Source organism: Polypterus senegalus, chromosome 7 (genome assembly GCF_016835505.1).
Source record: "Polypterus senegalus isolate Bchr_013 chromosome 7, ASM1683550v1, whole genome shotgun sequence".
Lineage (NCBI taxonomy): Eukaryota > Metazoa > Chordata > Cladistia > Polypteriformes > Polypteridae > Polypterus > Polypterus senegalus.
The window spans coordinates 187,925,602-187,948,338 of record NC_053160.1 but is presented as its reverse complement, the minus strand read 5'-3'; the positions used below and the strand labels follow the sequence as shown (position 1 = coordinate 187,948,338).

The window sequence follows — 22,737 nt, the reverse complement described above, 5'->3', positions numbered from 1 at the left end:
TTAGCGTTGCCAATTCCCCTAACCTGCATGTCTTTGGATTGTGGGGAAAAAAATACACACAATCACAAGGAGAACATGCAAACTCCACGCAACAAGGACCCGGGACATGGACCCTGGTCTCCTTACTGCGAGGCTGCAGGGCTCCCATTCCGCCAGTGTATATAATAAATCGGCTGCATATAAATAACGTCGAATAAAAATAACGGAGCAAAGTGCAAATTAGAAAATGCACGTGATAACTATGCAGGAAATGACCTAATTTAAATCTACGGGGTCTTCAGAGGATTACTTATTCTGTTATGCCCCACAGTCTTTTTTTTCATTTTCCAAAGCCACTTGGTTCAGATTAAGTCATTCCTACAGTTGTTTAAACTGCAAGCCTTCATACTCGAGGCGCTCTAACCCTCTGGGCTTTTAGGACTGAAAACTCGGTCTTTCAAATCACACGCCGGTGTAACTACCACACTGTGCCAAGGAGAGGATGTTCAACATCCGAGGAGTAAATGCAGACGGCGGTGGACACACTGGGCCAGTTCTGTTGTCTCTGCGTGTGTGTGTTTGTCCTATTTTCTCGGCGTCTTGCCGTACAATAGCGCTGTAAGCCGGTCGTATGGCCATTTGTCTCTCTCTCTCTCTCTCTCTCTCTCGACTGCGAGCTGCGTGCCAGTGCGCGTCTCTGTTGGCGCGCGCCCGGCTCGCTCCACCCCCTTCCACACTCGCTATTCACCCCCTTAAACAAACACGACATCCTCTAATCACAGATTCTAACTGTGTGGAATTAAAAATAAATAAATAAATAAACTAAAAATATAATACAAAGAATTTTGTGGACCGCACACTTGGACCAAGGAGACCCTGGAGTAAAATGTAAAATTCTGGGATTTTTTTTTACGTCGCTTCAGTCTGACATGCTGTCCCTCGTCAGAAGATAAGAAACAACTCCGTGAATACATTTTGTAAGGTAAGGGGGTGCACAGGGTCTTGGGCAAACAGGACAGTTATTATTATTATTGTTGTTGGATTTTTTTTGCAATTGTTATTTTGGCTTGCTCGGTGTGCGCAATGTTATAGAAAGTTGATTTTGTTCAAGTGAGCTCCATTACGTTTCCCACGCTGTGAAGCGGTGTAGCCTGGAGCGCGGCGTGAGATCGGGAGCGATACTTTGTTCATTGTGCCGGGAGAAGACGAAAGAATAGAAAAAAAGAGAGAAAAAGATACGTGGCTTGTAAATATGTGGAAGCATGTAAGCAGCGCGTGCGCCCACTCATCTAAATCGCTGTCATTTTCCTGGATACCAACCGCGGTTTGGGACTTTGCCTTGGGCTCCGTGGTGGCACCGATTTGGGCAACAGCACCTGCGCGAGGTTACGAGAAGCAGGTGGAATTGTGCACAAGTGCGCCGTCTGCACGTCGTGTGTGTGTGTGTGTGTGGAGGGCATGTCGGCGTGCTTGGATCCCCCCTTTAAGGAATGACACGCCGATCACCACTGGATACGGCATTCTAATGTAAAATATCACACCAGAGACCTGCTGGCGAAACAAGACTATCGATCCACGCCTTCAAATGAAGACGGATGGAGCCCCCCATATGTGGAAGGAGACTTCCAAGCCAAAGCTGAAATGGCCATAATGTGCTTTTGTGATGGCAAATCGGTTCTGTACATTTTGCACAGCGAACCCGCGCAGGGAAAGGCGTGCTTTGTGGGAGTACACGGCGTGCGTGTATACGAGGATACGCACAAACACACACGCATGACATTCTGGGTAGTGTGTCGGTGCGCGCGTATATAATAAAAATAATCAGAAGAATAATAATAATAATTATCATCATAATATATAGTGTGCATGTGCGTGTTCGTGTGAGCGACATCCTCGGTGTCTTTCTGGGTTATTTATTAATTTATTGGTAACTATGCCAACGGACCTAGTCATATTGTCAGTATTGTATTATTGTAATTTCTGTGCAGTAAGTAACATTTTATTGATATGAATCACTTGTAGTTAAACTGCTAAAGTTTTATACTAGAAAGAAATGATAGGAGTTGTGTATATTAATTAGGCTGCGTCCGTGCGTCTCCTTCAGCAGCGACTTTTAAGATCGATCACGTCACCAACGCATTTATGACAGAATATTCTCAAAACTCGCATAATCCATTTGAGGCTCGTGCGTGGCGGCCGCGGGCATGCGGTAGAATAGCAGGAACCATCCCTGGCCGACATGCCACACCGTCACGTGGCTTACTCACCTAAATACCCACACGTGGCCAGCTTTGAGGTGCCAGAAAAAAGGTGATAAACTTAAACAGAGAGAGAGAGAGAGAGCGAGCTTGTAAATACACACAGATTACAACTATTACTACTTATTATTCGACTGATCCCTTTGTTCAGGGAGACTGGCAATATCTCACATACACTTGGTTACATTTCTTTTTTTGTGTTTCCAATTGGAATACATGCAGGCAGGGCCATCTTAACGCATAAGCACGCTGGGCGGTTGTGCCGTGGGGCTCCATGCCAATCTGTGTAAGTTGTGACTTGTTGAGTGGTTGTGTAGGTAGGGACCCCAGTGCACTGCAGGTGGTGGCAGGTCACAGGGTGTGAGGAGCAGGATTTGAACTGGCACCCTCGGGGGTTAAAATTCAGTGCCTTAACCACTAGAACACACTTAGTTCAGTAACAAGGTTAAATGTACTGTAGTGTATTATATAGCATATTCAGTCCATGTGAACAAACCCAACATGCCAGGCCCAAAGACAGCAGCTCTCAGTCAGGGTGCCACCATGCCAACCCATGTTCCTACACTGCATTAAATTAGAGCATAACATTCTTAAACCCTCCTGGTTCAATTTATGATTTCAGAGGCTTGGGATATATCCCACCAGCAGTGGATACAAGGCAGGAACCAGGCCATCCCAGGACTCATTGACACACACACACACACCCACCATGGCCCACTTTAAAATCATCAATTAATCTAACATGCCTACTACTGAAAATGTGGAAGAAAACTCACTGAGTCACAGGCAGAATGTGCAAACTCCACGTGGACTGCGGTTGGGCGTTTGAGACCCTGACTCTGTAAGGTGGTAGTGTCCTTCTTATTATAGTATAGTGCAGAATGTAATATAATATAGTACATAATATAATATAATGTAAAAACAGAAAACAGGATATCCTGAGGAAATCCACTCAAACACGGGGAGAACATGCAAACTGCAAACAGGGCGGACCTGGAATGTGAACAATATAATATAATATAGTATAATATAGGGTGGCACGGTGGCGCAGTGGGTAGCGCTGCTGCCTCGCAGTTAGGAGACCTGTGTTCACTTTCCATGTTCTCCCCGTGTCTGCATGGGTTTCCTCCCACAGTCCAAAGACATGCAGGTGAGGTGCATTGGCAATCCTAAATTGTCATGTGGGCTGGTGCCCTGCCCAGGGTTTGTTTCCTGCCTTGTGCCCTGTGTTGACTGGGATTGGCTCCAGCAGACCCCCATGACCCTGTAGTTAGGATATAGCAGGGTGGTTAAAGGATTGATAATATAATATCTGTCCATCCATTTTCTAAATGTGCACTATCCTAAGCATTGCTGCAAGATGTTGGAGTTTTTCCTAACAAGTACAGGGCACAAGGCATAGACAATCCATTGATCAGGATGCCAGTCCATCACAGAGACACAAACACACACACACCACATACACACACTAGGACCAATTTAGTATTGTCAATACACCTAAACTGTGTGAGAAAACAGAAAATCCTGAGGAAATCCATAGGGAGAACATGCAAACTGCACACATGGAGGACGTGGGATGTGAACAATATAATATAATATAATATAATATAATATAATATAATATAATATAATATAATATAATATAATATAATATATTTCTCAGACAAGCTTAACCCAGTTCCTGGATAGGATGCTAGTCCATAGCAGGACACACTTTCACTCACAAAGGGGATGATTTGGGCTCACCAGTTAAACTAATTCACACATCATTGGGGATGAATGAGAAAAACTGGAATGCCAGGAGAAAACCCCACATAACCACAGGAAGAACACAAAGACTCCAAATGGTTGCTGTTAATACAATTCAGGATGCTGGATCTTTGAGGTCGCACAACTGCCCTGTTGCATCACTCATTTTACTGTATATGTTCTATTTTACCGTACCATTTTCTAAGTCCCTTTAATCTTAAGCAGGTTCACAGGGGGCTGGAGCCTGTCTCAGCAGACACAGGGTTCAAAGCAGGAACAATCAACCAGAGAGGCCAAAAGTCCATTGAAGGGGAACACATTGACTCTCACACACACACAAACACTGGAGCCAATTTAGTGTTACCACTGTTGGAGGAAACCCATGCTGTAACAGCGAGAACATGCAAACTCCACGCAGGGGGGAACCCAGACACGAACCCTTGTCTCTTAACTGCGAGGCAGCAGTGCTACCACTGTGCCACCCTATATTATATTATATTATATTATATTATATTATATTATATTATATTATATTATATTATACCCTGTCTTGATATTGTTCCTGCCTTTTGCCTGATAGTTGCTGGGATTAGCTTCATCATCCCCTCTACCTTCCTCTGGATAATTCAGTTTGGAAGATGACTGGATGAATTATAACATAACTTAAAATACATCAATATGCCTTTAAATGCCTCACTGGGACTGCTCTCTTTTCTTTAGGCAAGTCAGAAGTTTTTCTTCATTTTTATGAAATTCTCTTACATGTATTTGAGGTAGAGGATTGTGCTTCTGTGAGAGGCTAAATTTCCCCCTTCAGCTAAGTAAAGTACACTCTATCAGTCTATTATATAACACCTTATCTATCTATCTATCTATCATTTAGTGCCTTTCATCTATCTATCTATCTATCTATCTATCTATCTATCTATCTATCTATCTATCTATCTATCTATCTATCTATCTATCTATCTATCTATTATATAGTGCCTTTCATCTATCTATCTATCTATCTATCTATCTATCTATCTATCATTTAGTGCCTTTCATCTATCTATCTATCTATCTATCTATCTATCTATCTATCTATCTATCTATCTATCTATCTATCTATCTATCTATCTATCTATCTATCTATCTATCTATCTATCTATCATATAATGCCTTTCATATCTATCTATCTATCACATTCTCAGATCCACTTAATTCAATTCAGGTCCTAGCAAGAACTGACCTTGACTTGGGAATTTCAGAGCCCACTTAACATCACCCACTCACACACCCACAGTTAAGCAGGAGACAATTTGTCACCAGTTAACTGACTTCACCCATCTTTCATAATGTGGGAAGGCAACCAGAATACCCTGAGGAAATCTTGCACAGTCCTGGGGAGAACATACATCAAAGTCAGGATGGTGGGACTATGAAGTGGCAACACTGTCTGCTTTGCTAATATTATATTATATTATATTATATTATATTATATTATATTATATTATATTATATTATATTATATTATATTATAAACTAGTTGTTGAAGGCTGTGCTGCAAAAAGCCTGGGGCCCTAGAAACTATTGGAGTCATCAGAAAAAAATGAAATGTAGAGATGTTAGGTAATTGAAAGGAACGACTCTGGGCGTCTCTGTCCTTGGAGGATTTGTTTTGCCGATGTGCTCACATCGCTTGTGCATTAAGCAGCTAAGCGTGCGTCTGTTTCTTCTGAGGTTTCGTTGTGCCAATGTGCTTGCCTCGCTTGTGTATTTTCCTTAAGCGAGATTCTGTTTCCTCGGAGGTGGAGCCCTTACCCCAACTCCACCTCTCACTTCCGGGTTGGACAGACACACACACCTCCACACATAGACATTTATATATTATATTATATTATATTATATTATATTATATTATATTATATTATATTATATTATATTATATTATATTATATTATATTATATTATATTATAGGCAGCACGGTGGCGCAGTGGGTGGCGCTGCTGCCTCTCAGTTAGTAGACTCGGGTTCGCTTCCTGGGTCCTCCCTGTGTGGAGTTTGCTTGTTCTCCCCATGTCTGTGTGGGGTTCCTCCCACAGTCCAAAGACATGCAGTTTTTAGTACATTGGCGATCCTAAATTGTGCTTGGTGTGTGTGTGTGTGTGCCCTGTGGTGGGCTGGCACTGTGCCCATGGTTTGTTTCCTGCCTTGTGCCCTGTGTTGGCTGCAATTGGCTCCAGCAGACCCCCATGACCCTGTATTCGGATTCAGCGGGTTAGGAAATGGATGGATGGATATTATATTATATTATATTATATTATATTATATTATATTATATTATATTATATTATATTGTCCATCTATCTATCCATTGATTTTTTTAAACCTGCCTATCCAGAGTGGGGTCATGGGGCCCATCCCAGCAACCATCTGACACAATGCAGGAACAATCCCTGGACAAGACACCAGTCCGTCAGAGGGTGAACACACACACACACACACACACACACACACACACACACACACACACACACTGCAGGGTCCAACTTTGCATCATCAAGTCACCTAACCGTGTTATATTTTATTCTTATTATATTTATATCATCACCATGAATGTCTGAGTTCCCTAAAGATGCCAAAGTGGCTCTTCAGAGCGATGCCATTAAGGGGAACCATTTTAGGGTTCCTAAAGAAACCGACTGCTTGAAGGATTAAGAGCGAGCATTTATTCCTTTAGATTGGTATCATAAAGAGCTATTAACAGATGAGAGCAGGTTTGCGAAGTCCCCGTGGATTCCTGATTTTTACTGCCACGCGGGCTCAGTTCTGATTTTCTGGACTTGTTAGTTTCCTCCTACGTGGCTTGCTGTACCTTTAAGTTTTCTAATTTATGCACATGTTGGGTTACTTTTTCAAAGCCCAAATAATGAATGTTGAAAGTGTAAAAAGAAAAAAAACCAAAATGGTTCTTTGCCAAGCGCTGGTTCAGTGATGAACCACCCAACCCAGCAGAGTGCCATTTCAGAGCCATTTATTTTTAGCAGCGTAGGGCCCTTTTTTCTTTTTCTTTTGATATCACTCTATCATTTACTTGAGAAACATTCTGGTTTTATTGGACGTACCGATCACGTTCCATTAAGTAAACTTCGGCTTGGTTAAGGGCACAGTCAGGGCAGCACTCTGCTAGACAGACAAGCTGCAGGCCTTGGGATTCTCTGCGCCAACCATCTCACTTTCTCCACAGTTGAGCTTTCATAACTCGGCTCACCAGGTGACACTGAAATGGTGGACAGACGCCCGCTTCAAGCTGCTCATTTGTTTCCCACTCTTTACTGTCAGTTTTGGAGCTTAAAGCCGCCCGGTGTTTCAGGTGGGTTAGACGCACCGATCACACGGCGCTGATGGCCGTCCTTATTGTAACATAATGAATTCACATCTTAAACGCCACCATGCTGGCCGCAGACTGTAAGAGTTGGGCTCCTTGCCTGTTCTTCATTTGGGAGCTGGCTCAGGGGATGCGGCAGGCATTTGGGGATTGGCACGAGCACAAGAGGAGTGACAGGCACTGCGTGAAGGGATCGGGCGTTTGGCAGGCGCTGCAGGCGAAGGATATGTGGGGTTGGGATTGAAACCGGTAAGCGACAGATTTTTAAGACGCGACCCGGAGCGAGTCATTTAACCTTCTTGAGTTAAAAAAAATAAGAAAATAAGAAAATAAAAAACTGTTCAAGGTCGCTTGTGAGAGGCGCTTCATGATGAGGTGGGCCAGAAGTGGCATGGAGGGGCTGTGCTGTCACTACTGCCATGGATGAGACAAAAAAAAAAAAAAGATGGCAGCACACACTCGGCCTGTGAGCCTGAAGTGGAGAACATTAAAATCAGTCCACTACATCCACTGGGTTTCTACAATCATTTAAACTTTGTGGGCACCAGTTAGGTTAGGGTTAGGGTAGGGGATATTTGCCCGAAGGCATGCATGGGTACACTGCTCTGTTCATAAACCTTTTATTTTTAAAGGTACATACACCCATTCCATAAAATGTTACACAAACTCTCCAAAACCCCAGATAATCTTTTCCTCTCTATGGCTACTCTCTAGTTTTTAATCTTTCTTACCAATTCCACTCATTTTTTACTTCATTTTCTTGGTTTTGGTTCAAATATACTGCCCCCCTACTGGTCACACTTGAAAATTACTCAAAATTATTAATTTATTAAGAGACTAGCAAAATACCCGCGCTTCGCAGTGGAGAAGTAGTTTGTTAAAGAAGTAATGAAAAAGAAAAGGAAACATTTTAAAAATAACGTAACATGATTGTCAATGTAATTGTTTTGTCACTGTTATGAGTATTGCTGTCATATACACACACATATATAAACATATATATACATGTACGCATATACACATAAATATCTACATATATACATAAACACATATATATATATATACACATAAATCCACATATATATATATACATATCTACACATATACACATACATCCACATATATTTATGTGGATCTACCTCGGACGTCAGCGCTAGTGGCAAAGCCTCTCATGTTGCGCCATGGCGTGTGGTTCGTTTATTTGACAGTATGTAGATCGGGGTGTATATATTGTGGAGCCGACCCGGACACAGACAGGCGGACATGTTGTTCATCAAACCAGCACACGTTTATTTACAATACTATATACAATAATTGGTCACTCAGACCCAGTCCAAATAGTGCACACAACCCCAATACTCAGTCCTGGTCACAAATGCCTTTCTTCGGGCCGCCTCCACGCTGCTCACGCTTTGTCCTTCCGCCTCCTGACTCCAGCGCTGAATGAATGGAGACGGCCCCTTTTATACAGTCCCCGGATGAGCCCCAGGTGTTCCCGGCATTCCTCCCTTGGCCACGCCCCAGCGTGGCGGAAGTGCCGGCTGTCCTCCCGGCAGCTCTTCGGGTGCCGTCCTAAGTCTTCCTAAGGAAGTGCTGGGGCAACAGGTCCCCAAGGCATTGGGGCGCCTCCTGGCGGTGACAACGGGCCCCTACAGGGTGGAGCTTCCATGCCCTGTACCCGTGGCCCCCAAAGCAACCAGGAAGGCGGCCCACACGTGATCCAGGGTGGGCTCTGACCCTCTTCCGGTCCCTCCTGGCATCCCTGACAATATATATATGTACAAAGTATATATATATATATATATATATGTATATATATATGTATATATATGTATGTATGTATATATATGTATATATATGTGTATATGTATATATGTATGTATATATATGTATATATACTGTATATATATGTACTGTATATATGTATATATATATATATATATACTAGCAAAATAATAATCAAGGATTTGATTCTCATTATTTCTTTCAATCAGGTTTGTATTTGTAGGATGTGTTGTGTTCAAGTTACATTCCGTGTTTGTCAATCGTTGTAAAGATATCGGGTTTCATTCATCGATTCCTTTTTCTTACTGCATCAATAAACAGCTCGTCTTCCTCTTTATCTGAGACGTGACACACTGCACGCACAGGTTTTTTTTACACTGTCTTCCTTTAGCTGGACATTGACTTTTTCCACCGTGTGATTTGTTTCCGCAGTAGCTGAACTTATGAATATGCGTGTATGTGTCACTCGCTTCATATTCTTTTGCTGCCTTCTCAATTGTGTAATTCGTTTTTGTTCAGCGCTCTTTGGAGCTCTTCCTTGTTCTCTGTGTACTGCGTTCACAGTCAGTTCACGTGAGCTGCTCGGAGTACATGCATTGAAGGTTCTCAGCTGTGCTTGTGCTATCTCGTGCGATGTCCACGGCTTTATTTAATGTTAGCTAAGACCCGGCACTTAAAAGTTTCTCTCGCAGTTTCGCTGAGTTTGTGCCAAACACCACCCTGACCATCTCATCTTCCTCTGCATAAGCACAGTCCTTCACCCGTGAATATTTAGCGGCAGAGTGTTTCTATTGGGTTGTCGCTGACGGATGGCCTTATATGGGCAGGCACTCAATTACGCGGGAGGCGTGACGATGAGGGACGCAACTCCGCCTCACACGGCGACCGAGCTGCAGGCTATGGCTGTTTATATGTACATAAGTAGGTTCCAGTTATGACCGTTACGCGTAGAATTTCAAAATGAAACCTGCCTAACTTTTGTAAGTAAGCTGTAAGGAATAAGCCTGCCAAATTTCAGCCTTCTACCTACACGGGAAGTTGGAGAATTAGTGATGAGTCAGTCAGTGAGGGCTTTGCCTTTTATGAGTATAGATGCATCTCTATTCATTCTAGCCTTACTCAGGACACTACAATTAGATTTTACAACATTCTAAACTAGTTCTCTGAGATACTTATTAACAAAATTTTAATATGGCATATTTTTTAACAAAAATCTATATTTTTTAGAAAATCGGGCTCTTTACTACCACATCAGATCCTAGCAAAAAAATACAATACAAACTACTTTTAACCTGAGGGACCTGGGTAATATAATTACTTTTAACCTCAGGGTCCATATATAGTGGGGTTAAGGTAAGGATAAAGGAAAAAGGTGAAACTATCTACACCCAAACACCAAAACACCTTATCATCAGGGACCCGGGTAGTATAATGACTTTTAATAGTGTGGTTAAGGAAAGGGTAAAGAAAGGGGCAAGACTATCTAAACACCAACATTGTAACAAAGGCGCTATATAGGTGCCTGAGCCGACACAGATGGACACGGAGGCACGTATAAAAATAAACAAACTTTTCTTTTCTTCACCTATGGGGCACGTCTTCCCCGTGAACCCCACAGGCAATACCCAGTCCCCAAAGCACAACAAGACCCTCAACAGCTCTCTCTTTTTACCACCACTCCTCCTCAAGCTTAGTTCTCCCCCTCCCGACTCTGGCTCCCCAGTGGTGGTGGCTGGCCCCTTTTATAGCCCACCCCAGAAGACTCGTCCAGTCAGGCTGTTGATTCCAAGCGGCCACCCCAGTTCCCAACCAGGCTATGGAGGACTCCATCTCCCATGGAGCCATGCGGGACGTTGGGGAATCACCATCGGCCAGGGAGGCTGCCACCAAGCGTCCCGGGGGAGGTATTGAGCTGCCCATGGTTGCTCCCCCAGAACATATGCAGCAGGGGCCAAGGTAGTGAAATCACTTTAACCTCAGGGCCCTCATACAGTGAAGTTAAGGTAAGGAAAAAAAAAAACAAAACACAACTATCTAAAACACACAACAGACGAGGAGAAGATACATTGAGGCTACATCCCTACTTTATTTTATTCATCCAATAAGCTATAAGATTCTGTGCAGATGAAAGAGGTAGCCGTTCAGTGTACCGTTGGTCCCTCAATACACGCATCCTTGGAGCCAAAAGCACCTTAGTCATGTCAACCCTTAACATCTGCTCATTCAAATTGCCTATAGCCTTATTCAAGTCCGTGTCCGATGTGAGGGGAATCTGCATTTTTCTATAAAAACATCAAGTCGAGTTTTGAAATTCCCTAAAGTCCTCCTGTCCACCACAATACTTGGTCACATATTCCATCTGCCTGTGGTTCTCAATGTGAAGAAAGACTTCCTAATGTTTGTGTGAAATTTCCCCTTCACAAGTTTTCAGCTGTGTCCTCCTTATTGTACTCATTTTAAAGTCACCGTCTCGATCCACTGGACTAATTCCCTTTATCATTTTAAACACTTCAGTCAGGTCTCCTCTTAATCTTCTTTTGCTTAGAACTGTAAAGGCTCAGCTCTTTTAATCTTTCCTCCTAACTTATCCCCTGTAGCTCTGCAATCAGCCTAGTCGCTCTTTTCTGGACCTTCTCCTGTGCTGTTATGTCCTTTTTGTAGCCTGGAGACTAAAACTGCACCCAGAACTCCAGATGAGGCCTCACCAGTGTGTTATAAAGTATATAGATGTAATGGCGAAAAGCCCAAGTTGTACCAGTTCCCGAATTGGCCGGCCATTTCGTATTTTGGCCGAGAGATGTGGCCAAAGTCTGAATTACTAGAAATGACCAGTGCATATGCTACTTTGGCTGGCCATTTCACAAAGTAGCGAGAACACCCTGGCCAAAATCCGATGTGCTAATGTAAGACTGTCCGCTCAGGGTGCGAAGATGCTTAAAAATTTCAGATGCAGATTCAGAAGTGAGTTTTTCATTCTGTACGAGAAACTGCTCACACTGGAATCTGTAGGCACAGAAGAAAAATCACTACGCACCGTCACGTCTTCCCAATCACTGACCGGCAGCCAAGGCTACACTCGATGCAATTGCACTACTAAATGCACAACAAATCGCTGCTCATGCCTTTTTTCTTCCGACTTTGGCTGATCGCTCCATGCTATTTCTTAAACTGGCTGGCCAAATCCCGAAATCAAGGAAAAGATCTGACATTGGCTGGTCAATTTACTGCGACATTGGCCATTTCCCGATTTGGCTGGACACTTCCCACTTTGGCCGATTTCGGGTTTTGGCCTTTTGGCCATAACATATATATATACGCATGTTTCCTCCTGTTTAATAACATACTTTAATTCCTATCATCATGAAAATGATATCACGTATACATCTTTTTTAGTTATTCAGAGAGCTGTACTATCACGAATGTAATGGATTCTGCGTCCTGTCAGAGGAAGAGAAAGCCCGTTTAAGTAGCACGTAGTGATTGACACACATAGATCACATAGAAGAACACATATAAAACAAATCATTTAACGTGCTACATTAGTTACGATGGGATTGAGATACTAGTAAATTAAACGATTTTAAGATGAAGTTTATGATGTTCTACTTTAATGACAAAATAAACTACGTGATTAAAGTGTAAATTTCAAGATTAAAGTTGACATTTCGAGCTTTTTTCCCCACTGTGTCCCTATTTTTTTTTCTCTGTACCCTAATAATCTTTCATACGACACTCAGACGGTGGGCTATGACTCGCCTTTTCACGCTGACTTTGTTACGTGACAACTTCTTTTTTATTTCAGGCACTGTGCGACTTTGTGAACTTGAGCTTTCGAGTTTCTCCGACACTCTATGTCACGCGATCAACTTCCTTTTGTTGTTTATACCATTGTTTAAACCAACAAATAGTATGTTTTGCCTTTCCTTCTCTTGGTATTCGCTGAAATTTTTCTATTTTCCCCCATGCTTTTGCCATTGCATTTTCACAAAACACTGAGCTTAAGTGCTATTTATATTAATTTGAATATTCAAAGAGGCGTAATTCTGGGAGGAGTCGGGGCGAGACAGCTGGCGTGCACATGTGTTACTTTTCACACTGACCGGGATTTATGTAGCGGAACAGCGTGGAAGTTGGCATTCTCACTGATTTACGCATCTGGATTTTTTTGTGCGTAAGCACATTTCCACTTTTGTGCTTATGCCATGTTATAGTGCGAATTCTACGCATGCCGTTATGCATGATGCCCCTGGTGTTTTGTGGCGGAGTGGTGGCTCTGAGGCTAGGGATCTGCACTGGCAATTGGAAGGTTGCCGGTTCGAATCCTGTAAATGCCAATAGGGACTCTGATCTGGTGGGCCCTTGAGCGAGGTCCTTAACCTACAATTGCTGAGCACTTAGAGTAGTGAGAAAAGCACCATATAAATACAAAGAATTATTATTATTTTGAAAAAATGCATCTCAGCTGTTCTGATACTCCTGACACATAAGGGATCACCAAAGGTATTTGCTTAGGCAGCGGTTGTCCTTCCTATCTCCTGGATTGCTTAGAGGATTCTTTAGGTGTCTTCCCTGCTTTGACAAAAGTCCAGCTGGGATAACCACATTTACTCAGGTCCTTTTTGATATGATGTTCTTCTGCTTCCCTGGCCACTGTGTCTTAGGGTTTGGTGTTTGCTGTGTGTTGTCCAGATGAATAGAATAAACTTTCTAGATTTCCTTACCTGGATTATTGAGCATCCATCGAGACAAAAATGACAGCACTTTACATGCCAGTAAATCCTCACTATCCACAGATTTGGTTCCTGTGGATTCACTTATGCGCTCTTATAAAAGTGTAACCCAATTCACGATACCTGCTTCTCTCCATGTCCATGCGCAGCAAGAAAAAAATTCAGAGAGGTCCATCGTGCACCAACAGCGAAATGTGGCATTGATTAATGGCAAGTCTGTGATACCCTGGGCGGAGTGGTGGCTCTGAGGCAAGGGATCTGCACTGGCAATCGGAAAGTTGCCAGTTCGAATCCCGTAAATGCCAAAAGTGACTCTGCTTCATTGGGCCCTTGAGCTCTTGGGCCCTTGAACCAATTGCTCTGTCCCGGGTATGACGTTAATCTGCATCCGGCCGTGCTTGTAGGCCATCCAACCTGCAGGGAAAGACCTAGGGTAGTTGATGGCAGAATTGGCACTCCAGCCACCATTAAAAGCCTCACACTGGTTCCATTCGATTGCATGGCTGCACTCGGGTCCTAATCTGGGATCCTGAGTTGGTTTGTCATGTGGTGGGTGCGGCAATGCGCCGTATCAGTGCCTGCTCCTAACCTCTCTCTCTCTATGATACCCTTATGTGTATGGGCCTGCACCCCATCTACACTGAATGGACCAAAATGGTCTCCCCTTTGCCTAGAGGTGTGGGTAAACTATTGAACCCCCATTCGTGAAGATGACTGGGGCTTGTCTTTCTACCCCACGAATGAAGAATTTCCAGTAAGTGCGGGTCATAAACTCGTACAGATTAAGTCCCCTGCCCTTTGCACACTCTGCCCATGCTGATGATTTAGTGAGGTCCTCAGAAATGCCCAGCTGGGGTCACTCGCTGCCTCTGCCAGAGCACCTAGAAGTCAATCGAATTTGACTATAGATGAAGCAAACATCCCACAATTACAGCAGCACAGGAGAGCAGGGAGCTGAGGAGACTTCATGCCAGCAAAGCAGCGGGTCCAGATGGAGTATCGCCACGACTGCTGAAGGCCTGTGCGCTGGAGCTGGGGAGTCCTGTACAGTGCATCTTCAACCTGAGCCTGGAACAAGGGAGAGTCCTGAGGCTTTGGAAAACATCTTGCATCACCCCAGTCCCAAAGGTATCACATCCTAGTGAGCTGAACGACTTCCGGCCTGTCGCTCTGACGTCACATCTGATGAAGACCATGGAGCGGCTGCTGCTTCACAACCTGAGGCCACAGGTCCACCACGCCTTCGACCCTCTGCAGTTCACATACCAGGAGAAGGTGGGAGTGGAGGATGCCATCATCTATATGCTACACCAATCCCTCTCCCACTTGGACAAACGCAGTGGTGCTGTAAGAATTATGTTTCTGGACTTCTCTAGGACCTTCAACACCATCCAACCTCGGCTCCTTAGGGACAAGCTGACAGAGATGGCAGTAGATTAACACCTGGTGGCATGGATCGTGGACTATCTTACAGACAGACCTCAGTATGTGCGTCTCAGGAACTGCAGGTCTGACATTGTGGTCAGCAACACAGGAGCGCCGCAGGGGACTGGACTTTCTCTGGTCCTGTTCAGCCAACATACATCAGACTTCCAATATAACTCGGAGTCCTGCCACGTGCAAAAGTTCACTGATGACACTGCTATGGTGGGCTGCATCAGGAGTGGGCAGGAGGAGGAGTATAGGAACCTAATCAAGGACTTTGTTAAATGGTGTGACTCAAACCACCTACACCTGAACACCAGCAAAACCAAGGAGCTGGTGGTGGATTTTAGGAGGACCAGGCCCCTCATGGACCCCGTGATCATCAGAGGTGACTGTGCAGAGGGTACAGACCTATAAATACCTGGGAGTGCAGCTGGATGACAAACTGGACTGGACTGCCAATACTGATGTTCTGTACAAGAGAGGACAGAGCCAACTATACTGTCTTAGAAGACTGGCGTCCTTCAACATCTGCAATAAGATGCTACAGATGTTCTATCAGATGGTTGTGGCGAGCACCCTCTTCTACGCGGTGGTGTGCTGGGGAGGCAGCATAAAGATGAAGGATACCTCACACCTGGATAAACTGGTGAGGAAGGCAGGCTCTACTGTAGGCACGGAGCTGGACAGTTTGACATCTGTGGCAGAGCGACATCAGTGATGGAGGACATCAGTGTCTGTAAGCTCATGGGAAATTTCTTTTTGGTTGATTTATGCATCTTCCGTGGATCTCCAATGCTCATCGGTTGTGGGTCCCCAATTGAATGTCAACTTCTGGTATCGTCGTTCTTGCCGTTATCCTGGGGCAGAAGAGGTGGGAATGGAAGTGAGTGTCCTGGAAGTGTCTTCCCTGGCCATCAGACCTTACTTTATTCTTTGTTGCTTAGTATTGCCTAATTTTATTTTTATATTTTTCTTTTTTGTTTCTTCATCTTGTAAAACACTTTGAGCTCTTTCATTTGTTTGAAATCGTGCTACAGAAATAAATGTTGTTGTCACACTTTGTCTCAGGACTGAGGGAGAACAGGCATTAGTGGCTGTGATCTCTCAGGTGCTTGGCGATGCGGGCTTTCCTTGCTAGACCCACCATTCAAATTTTGAGACAATATACATATATACAGTATATATACTTTGAAATCCACATTGTATATACTGTAATTCTGCACTCTGTGTAGTGTGTGCCTTTTAGATTGTATTGTTGTCAACTGTTTAGAGAAGACGTACAAATAAGAATTTCATTGTGCCACGTGCACATGACACACTACCATCGCTGAGAACCTGTATGGAAGGACAACCAAGTATGTTGTATGTTGCCATAGATAGATAGATAGATAGATAGATAGATAGATAGATAGATAGATGTGAAAGGCACTATATGACAGATAGATAGATAGATAGATAGATAGGTAGATAGATAGATGTGTTAGGCACTATATGATAGATAGATGTGAAAAGCACTATATAATAGATAGATAGATAGATAGAAAGATAGATGTGAAAGGCACTGTATAATACATAGATAGATAGATGTGAAATGCACTATATAATAGATAGATGTGAAAGGCGCTATATAAGATATAGATAGATAGATAGATAGATAGATAGATAGATAAAAGGCACTATATAATAACTATTGATAGATAGACAGATAGATCATATGGGTTTGAGAATATTATGCTATGAATTGCATAGAGAAAATATATAAAAGGCTCCAATGTGTTTTCTCCTCTACATGTAGTTGACGGTGATTACAGATGCTGTTTTTGTGTTTTGTTTTTTTACAGAAAATGGTTGTATCTTAAAAAAAAGTTCACAGTTGAGCAGCTGTTAAGTTTAGTTAGCAATAAATATCTAGATGGAAATATAAAACTAAACCATTCAGAACCTTCAAAATACACAAAATCGCCCTCCAGCTGCCTGCGAGGTAGGGAGACAGCAAAGGCTTCATTTTGTTAAGTCGTTTACTGAAGGCGTCAAAACACATAATGTATACAGCAGGGGAAGAAGAGAGTCTGAAAGGAGCTTTAAAAACTCCATAACTCATATTCATGCCTATCTTTTTAACAGACTTGGACAAAAAAACTTCTTCTAAGATGGGTTGAAATCAAAATAATTAATGTAAAACTTAGCATTAACATTTGCAGTGCACCATGCAATGCATATACCTCAGCTATATGCTGTTTGTTATGGGGTTTGTAAAAGCAGTGAGAATGTTGGAATCTGTTGGAATGACAAACATAATGCATTTCATTACTAAAAATATTTTTGATGTGTCTTCTTTTGGAATGACAAGAGACATAGCAACCGGACATACACAAAGACACTTATTCCTTTTATTAAGGTGTGTATATATATATATATATATATATATATATATATATATATATTATTGTACATATAATATATAATTAATTAATATAATTTATATATAATATATACTATTAATTATATATTAATATAATAGGTATATTATAGGGTGCCAAATAGGCAAATACATTGATTTTCTGAATATATAAAGTCGGCGTCAGAATATATAAAGTCAAAACTTGAATATATAAAGTCATTGCCGAATATATAAAGTCAAAACTTGAATATATAAAGTTAGCATCGGAATTTATAAACTCATTCCTGATTATATAAAGTCAACATCGGAGTATATAAACTCATTCCTGAATATATAAAGTCAAAGTCAAAATATATTGATTGAAACGACTCAGGCACATTTTTAGTAAACTAAAAAAACTGAAATAAGTTAACAAAAACGTATTCAGAAAAATAAATTAAAAAAACACTGTTCGGTTAATGTTTTGAAAATGATGCATGTGCCCTGCCCAGGATTGGTTCCTGCCTTGCACCCAGTGTTGGCTGGGATTGGCTCCAGCAGACCCCCGTGACCCTGTGGTCGGATTCAACGGGTTGAATATATATATATTCCAGCGCTGACTTTATATATTCAAGTTTTGACTTTATATATTCAGAAAATCAATGTATTTGCCTGTTTGGCACCCCATAGTATATAGGTGTGTATATATATATATATATATATATATATATATATATATATATATATATATATATATAATAGATATATTTTATTAATGTCAATAATTTATTTATATATATATATATATATATATATATAGTGACTGGGTGGACAGACTGAGGTAAGCCAGAAGGAGTGTTGGGGCACCAACTGGTCAATCCCATTTAAGTGGCACAAAAAAAGCAACAAAATTAGGCCATCTCTAATCAACCTTGCTAAAGTTAAGGTCCCATCCGTAGGGGCTCTGCCCTTGTGGAGGGTGTGGTCCAAACTGAGATGCCACCTTTTGGGGGCTGCCTATTTTATGGTGTCTGTAGCAGAAATGTGGATCCAGCTGTTGGGCTGGGTTAGACGTCCTCTTTGGGTGTCTTCTTGGAAACACAGGGGAAGGAGAAGTTACAGTTAGTGTCCCCTCTCATCCAGGAGTGGTATCACTTACCTCATCAAACATATATATGTGTCTACTCTCTATATATATAAAATCCTTAGCATAAAAGTGCAATGGAAGTGCAACATTGATGTTTTTAATGTCACTTTTTTGTCACACTTTAAATCAGGCATATTTTAAAACCTACATGCAGTATATATGTTTGGTATCATTCTTTTCAGAATTTATTGAACCTTAATGTGATGTTGTTAGATTTTCAGATTCTTATTCTGTTTTTAAATTATAAACTATAAAATATCAAGAACTCATGTCCCGCGAGATGGGACTTTGTGGCAAAAGATTTAACCAGTCCCGGGGCCGTAAGTAAAAGACAAAGAGTAGGACAGCTGCTGTACAGGCTTTTAAATGTTCGAAGCACCACACGAGATGCAGATCACACGGCACAGCAGGAGCAGCAAGGCAGCAGCTGATCGAGCAAAGAGGAGGTAAAAAAAAAACAAAAACTGCATTTGTTTTCCATGGTGTCATTGGGTTTTCGGAGGAGTGACCGCGTCTCCTTGGGGTGCATTCACCCCCCATCTTCACAACGTCAGCAGCAGAGACGCGAAGTGGCTGGCAAGCAAAGCGAGCAGTGGGAAACCCCCTAGTATATATTTATATAAATATAGTAAAAGATGCATACTTGTGGTATATGTGGGGAAAAATACATCCTTGGTAGAATTCTCACTATGAAAAGACTCGATTTGAAATAAAGAGGTGGATTCCTGTGTTGGCGAAGGCCGCAGCTCCATCACAGGCTCACAGTAGTTTAGAGATAACGTGGCGGGTGTAATGCTATGTGCTGCGCACTTGAACACACTTCATCTTCTGCCTATAACTGGCTTATATTTTAATTGAAATGAACCAAAACTCTGGAAAGTGTGGACTCGAGTAAAGGAAATGTTATCAGGATGATGAGAGCCTTTCTTCCACCATTTAATGTGGGATTTTCCAGCAGATTATTGCAAGGCGCCAGATAATCATGTGATCTGTAAGTGGTGCTTTTCTTCTTTTTCTCTTTTTTTTTTTTCACTGAATCTCAAGGCTGAAGTGATGTAAAGACTTGACACCATGGAAATGGGATTTAAAAATTCATTTGTAAAGGCTTAATTTTTTCTTGGCTCTTTATGATATTTGTAGAGTCCTCCATCCATCCACTGTCTTAACGGCATCCTACGACAGATCTTTGATGTATCGAACATATGGATTCCTTCAAACTATGAGAGATCGGCTTTTCGAAGCCCAGGGTCATTTGCACGGCTTGATGAAATGCATGAATATTTTTTTTGAAATTGCAGTATGACTCATGCTCCATATTTTAACAGGGGCTGCTTAGCAACTCGACTTTTTCTTCTGATAGTTGGCATTGCATTATGTATGATCTTAACAACTGCCAGAAGTCTTCTGTTCCATGTTGTGGTTGCAGTGGAAATGAAGTGACACAAGGGTGCAAAGGCCACTTGCTCAGTCTTTTACTTGCATATGGCGTTCTGATGAATAGCAGTTTGGGTTCACTCCGTGGTGCTAAGACCGGGCCTGCCGAGGCTCATCTCTTCATTATGTAATGCAGCAGAGGGTTTCAGTGCTCCATTCTGAAAAGTATAGGCTCATGGGGTCAGTATTGTCACATGTACAGATTAGGAGTGTCACGATATCACAGTTTCTGAACTCAATACCAATGCCAGTGAAATGTCACAATGCTCGATATCTGTTTGGTACCACAGCAAAAACGAAATCCCATTCATTTAATTAATAGTAGAGTAGAACTTGGATTATCTGCACCCTGATTTACCGAAGCTCTGCATGATCCAAGGTGAATCTGTAAGTGTAACGCACAATTTTTCTTATAATTCATAATGAACTGAGTGTGTGAATACGCAACTACTAAGGAGGTACTGAGGGATTTGGAAACTGTAGAGGGAGAAGTGCTGCTCAGATTAAATAAGCTGAAATCAAACAAATCACCAGGCCGAGATAATGTTCTTAAGGAGGCTAGTGAGTACAGATATAAACCCTTGACACGTATTTTTAGGAAGTCACTGAGCACTGGAGAGATTCCGAAGGACTGAAAAATGGCAAATATCATCCCATTATATAAAAAGGGTGACAGGGCAGCTTAGAGCAACTATAGGCCAGTAAGCTTAACAAGCATCACAGGAAAATTAATGGAAGGAATTATTAAGGAGAAGACTGATCAACACATGGCAAGGAGAGGAGTTATTAGGAATAGTCAGCATGGGGTCAGAAGAGGGAGGTCGTGTTTTACTAACATGTTGGAATTCTATGAGGTTGCAACAAAAGGATACGATCAAAGTGGAGCTTTTGATATTATTGATCTGGACTTTCAGAAAGCATTTGATAAGGTGCCACATGAGAGGTTGGGCATCAAGTTAAAAGAAGTGGGAGTTCAGGGTGATGTTTTTAGATGGGTGCAGAATTGGCTCAGACACAGGAAGCAGAGGGTGATGGTGTGAGGAACCTCATCAGAACTGGCCGATGTTAAGAGTGGTGACCAGCAGGGGGCAGTGTTAGGGCCGCTGCTATTTTTAATATATATAAATGATTTAGATAGGAATATAAGTAACAAGCTGGTTAAGTTTGCAGATGATACCAAGATAGGTGGATTAGTAGATAATTTGGAATCCGTTATATCATCACAGAAGGACTTGGAGAGCAGACAGGCTTGGGTAGATTTGTGGCAGATGAAATTTAATGTCAGTAAATGTAAAGTATTACACATAGGAAATAAAAATGTAAGGTTTGAATGTGCAATGGGAGGTCGGAAAATTAAGAGTCTACCTTATGAGAAGGATTTAGGAGTCATAGTGGACTCTAAGCTATTGACTTCCAGACAGTGTTGAGAAGCCATGAAGAAGGCTAACAGACTGTCAGGTTATAAAGCACGATGTGTGGAGTACAAGTCACAGGAGGTTCTTCTCAACCTTTATAACACACTGGTGAGGCCTCATCTTGAGTACTGTGTGCAGTTTTGGTCTCCAGGCTACAAAAAGGACATAACAGCACAAGAGAAGGTCCTAAGAAGAGTGACTAGGCTGATTCCAGGTCTACAGGGGTTGAATTATGAGGAAAGATTAAAAGAGCTGAGCCTTTACAGTTTTAGCAAAAAAAGATTAAGAGGTGACATGATTGAAGTGTTTAAAATTATGAAGGGAATTAGTACAGTGGATCGAGACTGTTATTTTAAAATGAGTTCATCAAGAACACGGGGACACAGTTGGAAACTTGTTAAGGGAAAATTTCGCACAAACATTAGGAAGTTTTTCTTTACACAAAGAACGATAGACACTTGGAATAAGCGACCAAGTAGTGTGGTAGACAGTAAGACTTTAGGGACTTTCAAAACTCGACTTGATATTTTCTTGGAGGAAACAAGTGGAGAGGACTGGCAAGCTTTGTTTGGCTGAATGGCCTGTTCTCGTCTAGAATGTTCTAATGTTCTAATAGTCTTCATGCATATATAAGCTGGGAGACTGAGAGCAACACCCACCTCTACACCCTTAGCAGAGTCCTGAAGGGTGCATGGGAGTTTGCCCAACCAGTCTATGTGTGTTTTGTGGACTTGGAAAAGGCATTTGACCGTGTCCCTCGGGGAATCCTGTGGGGGGTGCTCCGGGAGTATGGGGTACCGGACCCCCTGATAAGAGCTGTTCGGCCCCTGTATGACCGGTGTCAGAGCTTGGTCCGCATTGCCTGCAGTAAGTCGAACCCGTTTCCAGTGAGAGTTGGACTCCGCCAGGGCTGCCCTTTGTCACCGATTCTGTTCATAACTTTTATGGACAGAATTTCTAGGCGCAGCCAGGGTGTTGAAGGGGTCCGGTTTTGGTGGACTCAGGATTGGGTCACTGCTTTTTGCAGATGATGTTGTCCTGTTTGCTTCATCAGGCCGTGA

General features: G+C 42.3%; 1 protein-coding gene across 6 annotated transcripts in view; it reads left to right on the top strand.

The window, feature by feature from the left end:
- Positions 1–559: 559 nt before the first annotated feature.
- Positions 560–22,737, top strand: part of plppr1 (phospholipid phosphatase related 1) — a 235,645-nt gene continuing 213,467 nt past the window's right edge. For 2 of the 6 annotated variants that reach the window (XM_039759727.1, XM_039759725.1), the window contains exon 1: positions 579–961. The gene's annotated coding sequence lies outside the window, so the exon portion shown is untranslated. Of the gene's footprint in view, positions 962–22,737 lie in introns of all 6 variants that reach the window. The other 4 variants (XM_039759728.1, XM_039759722.1, XM_039759723.1 and 1 more) reach the window with 4 other exon arrangements.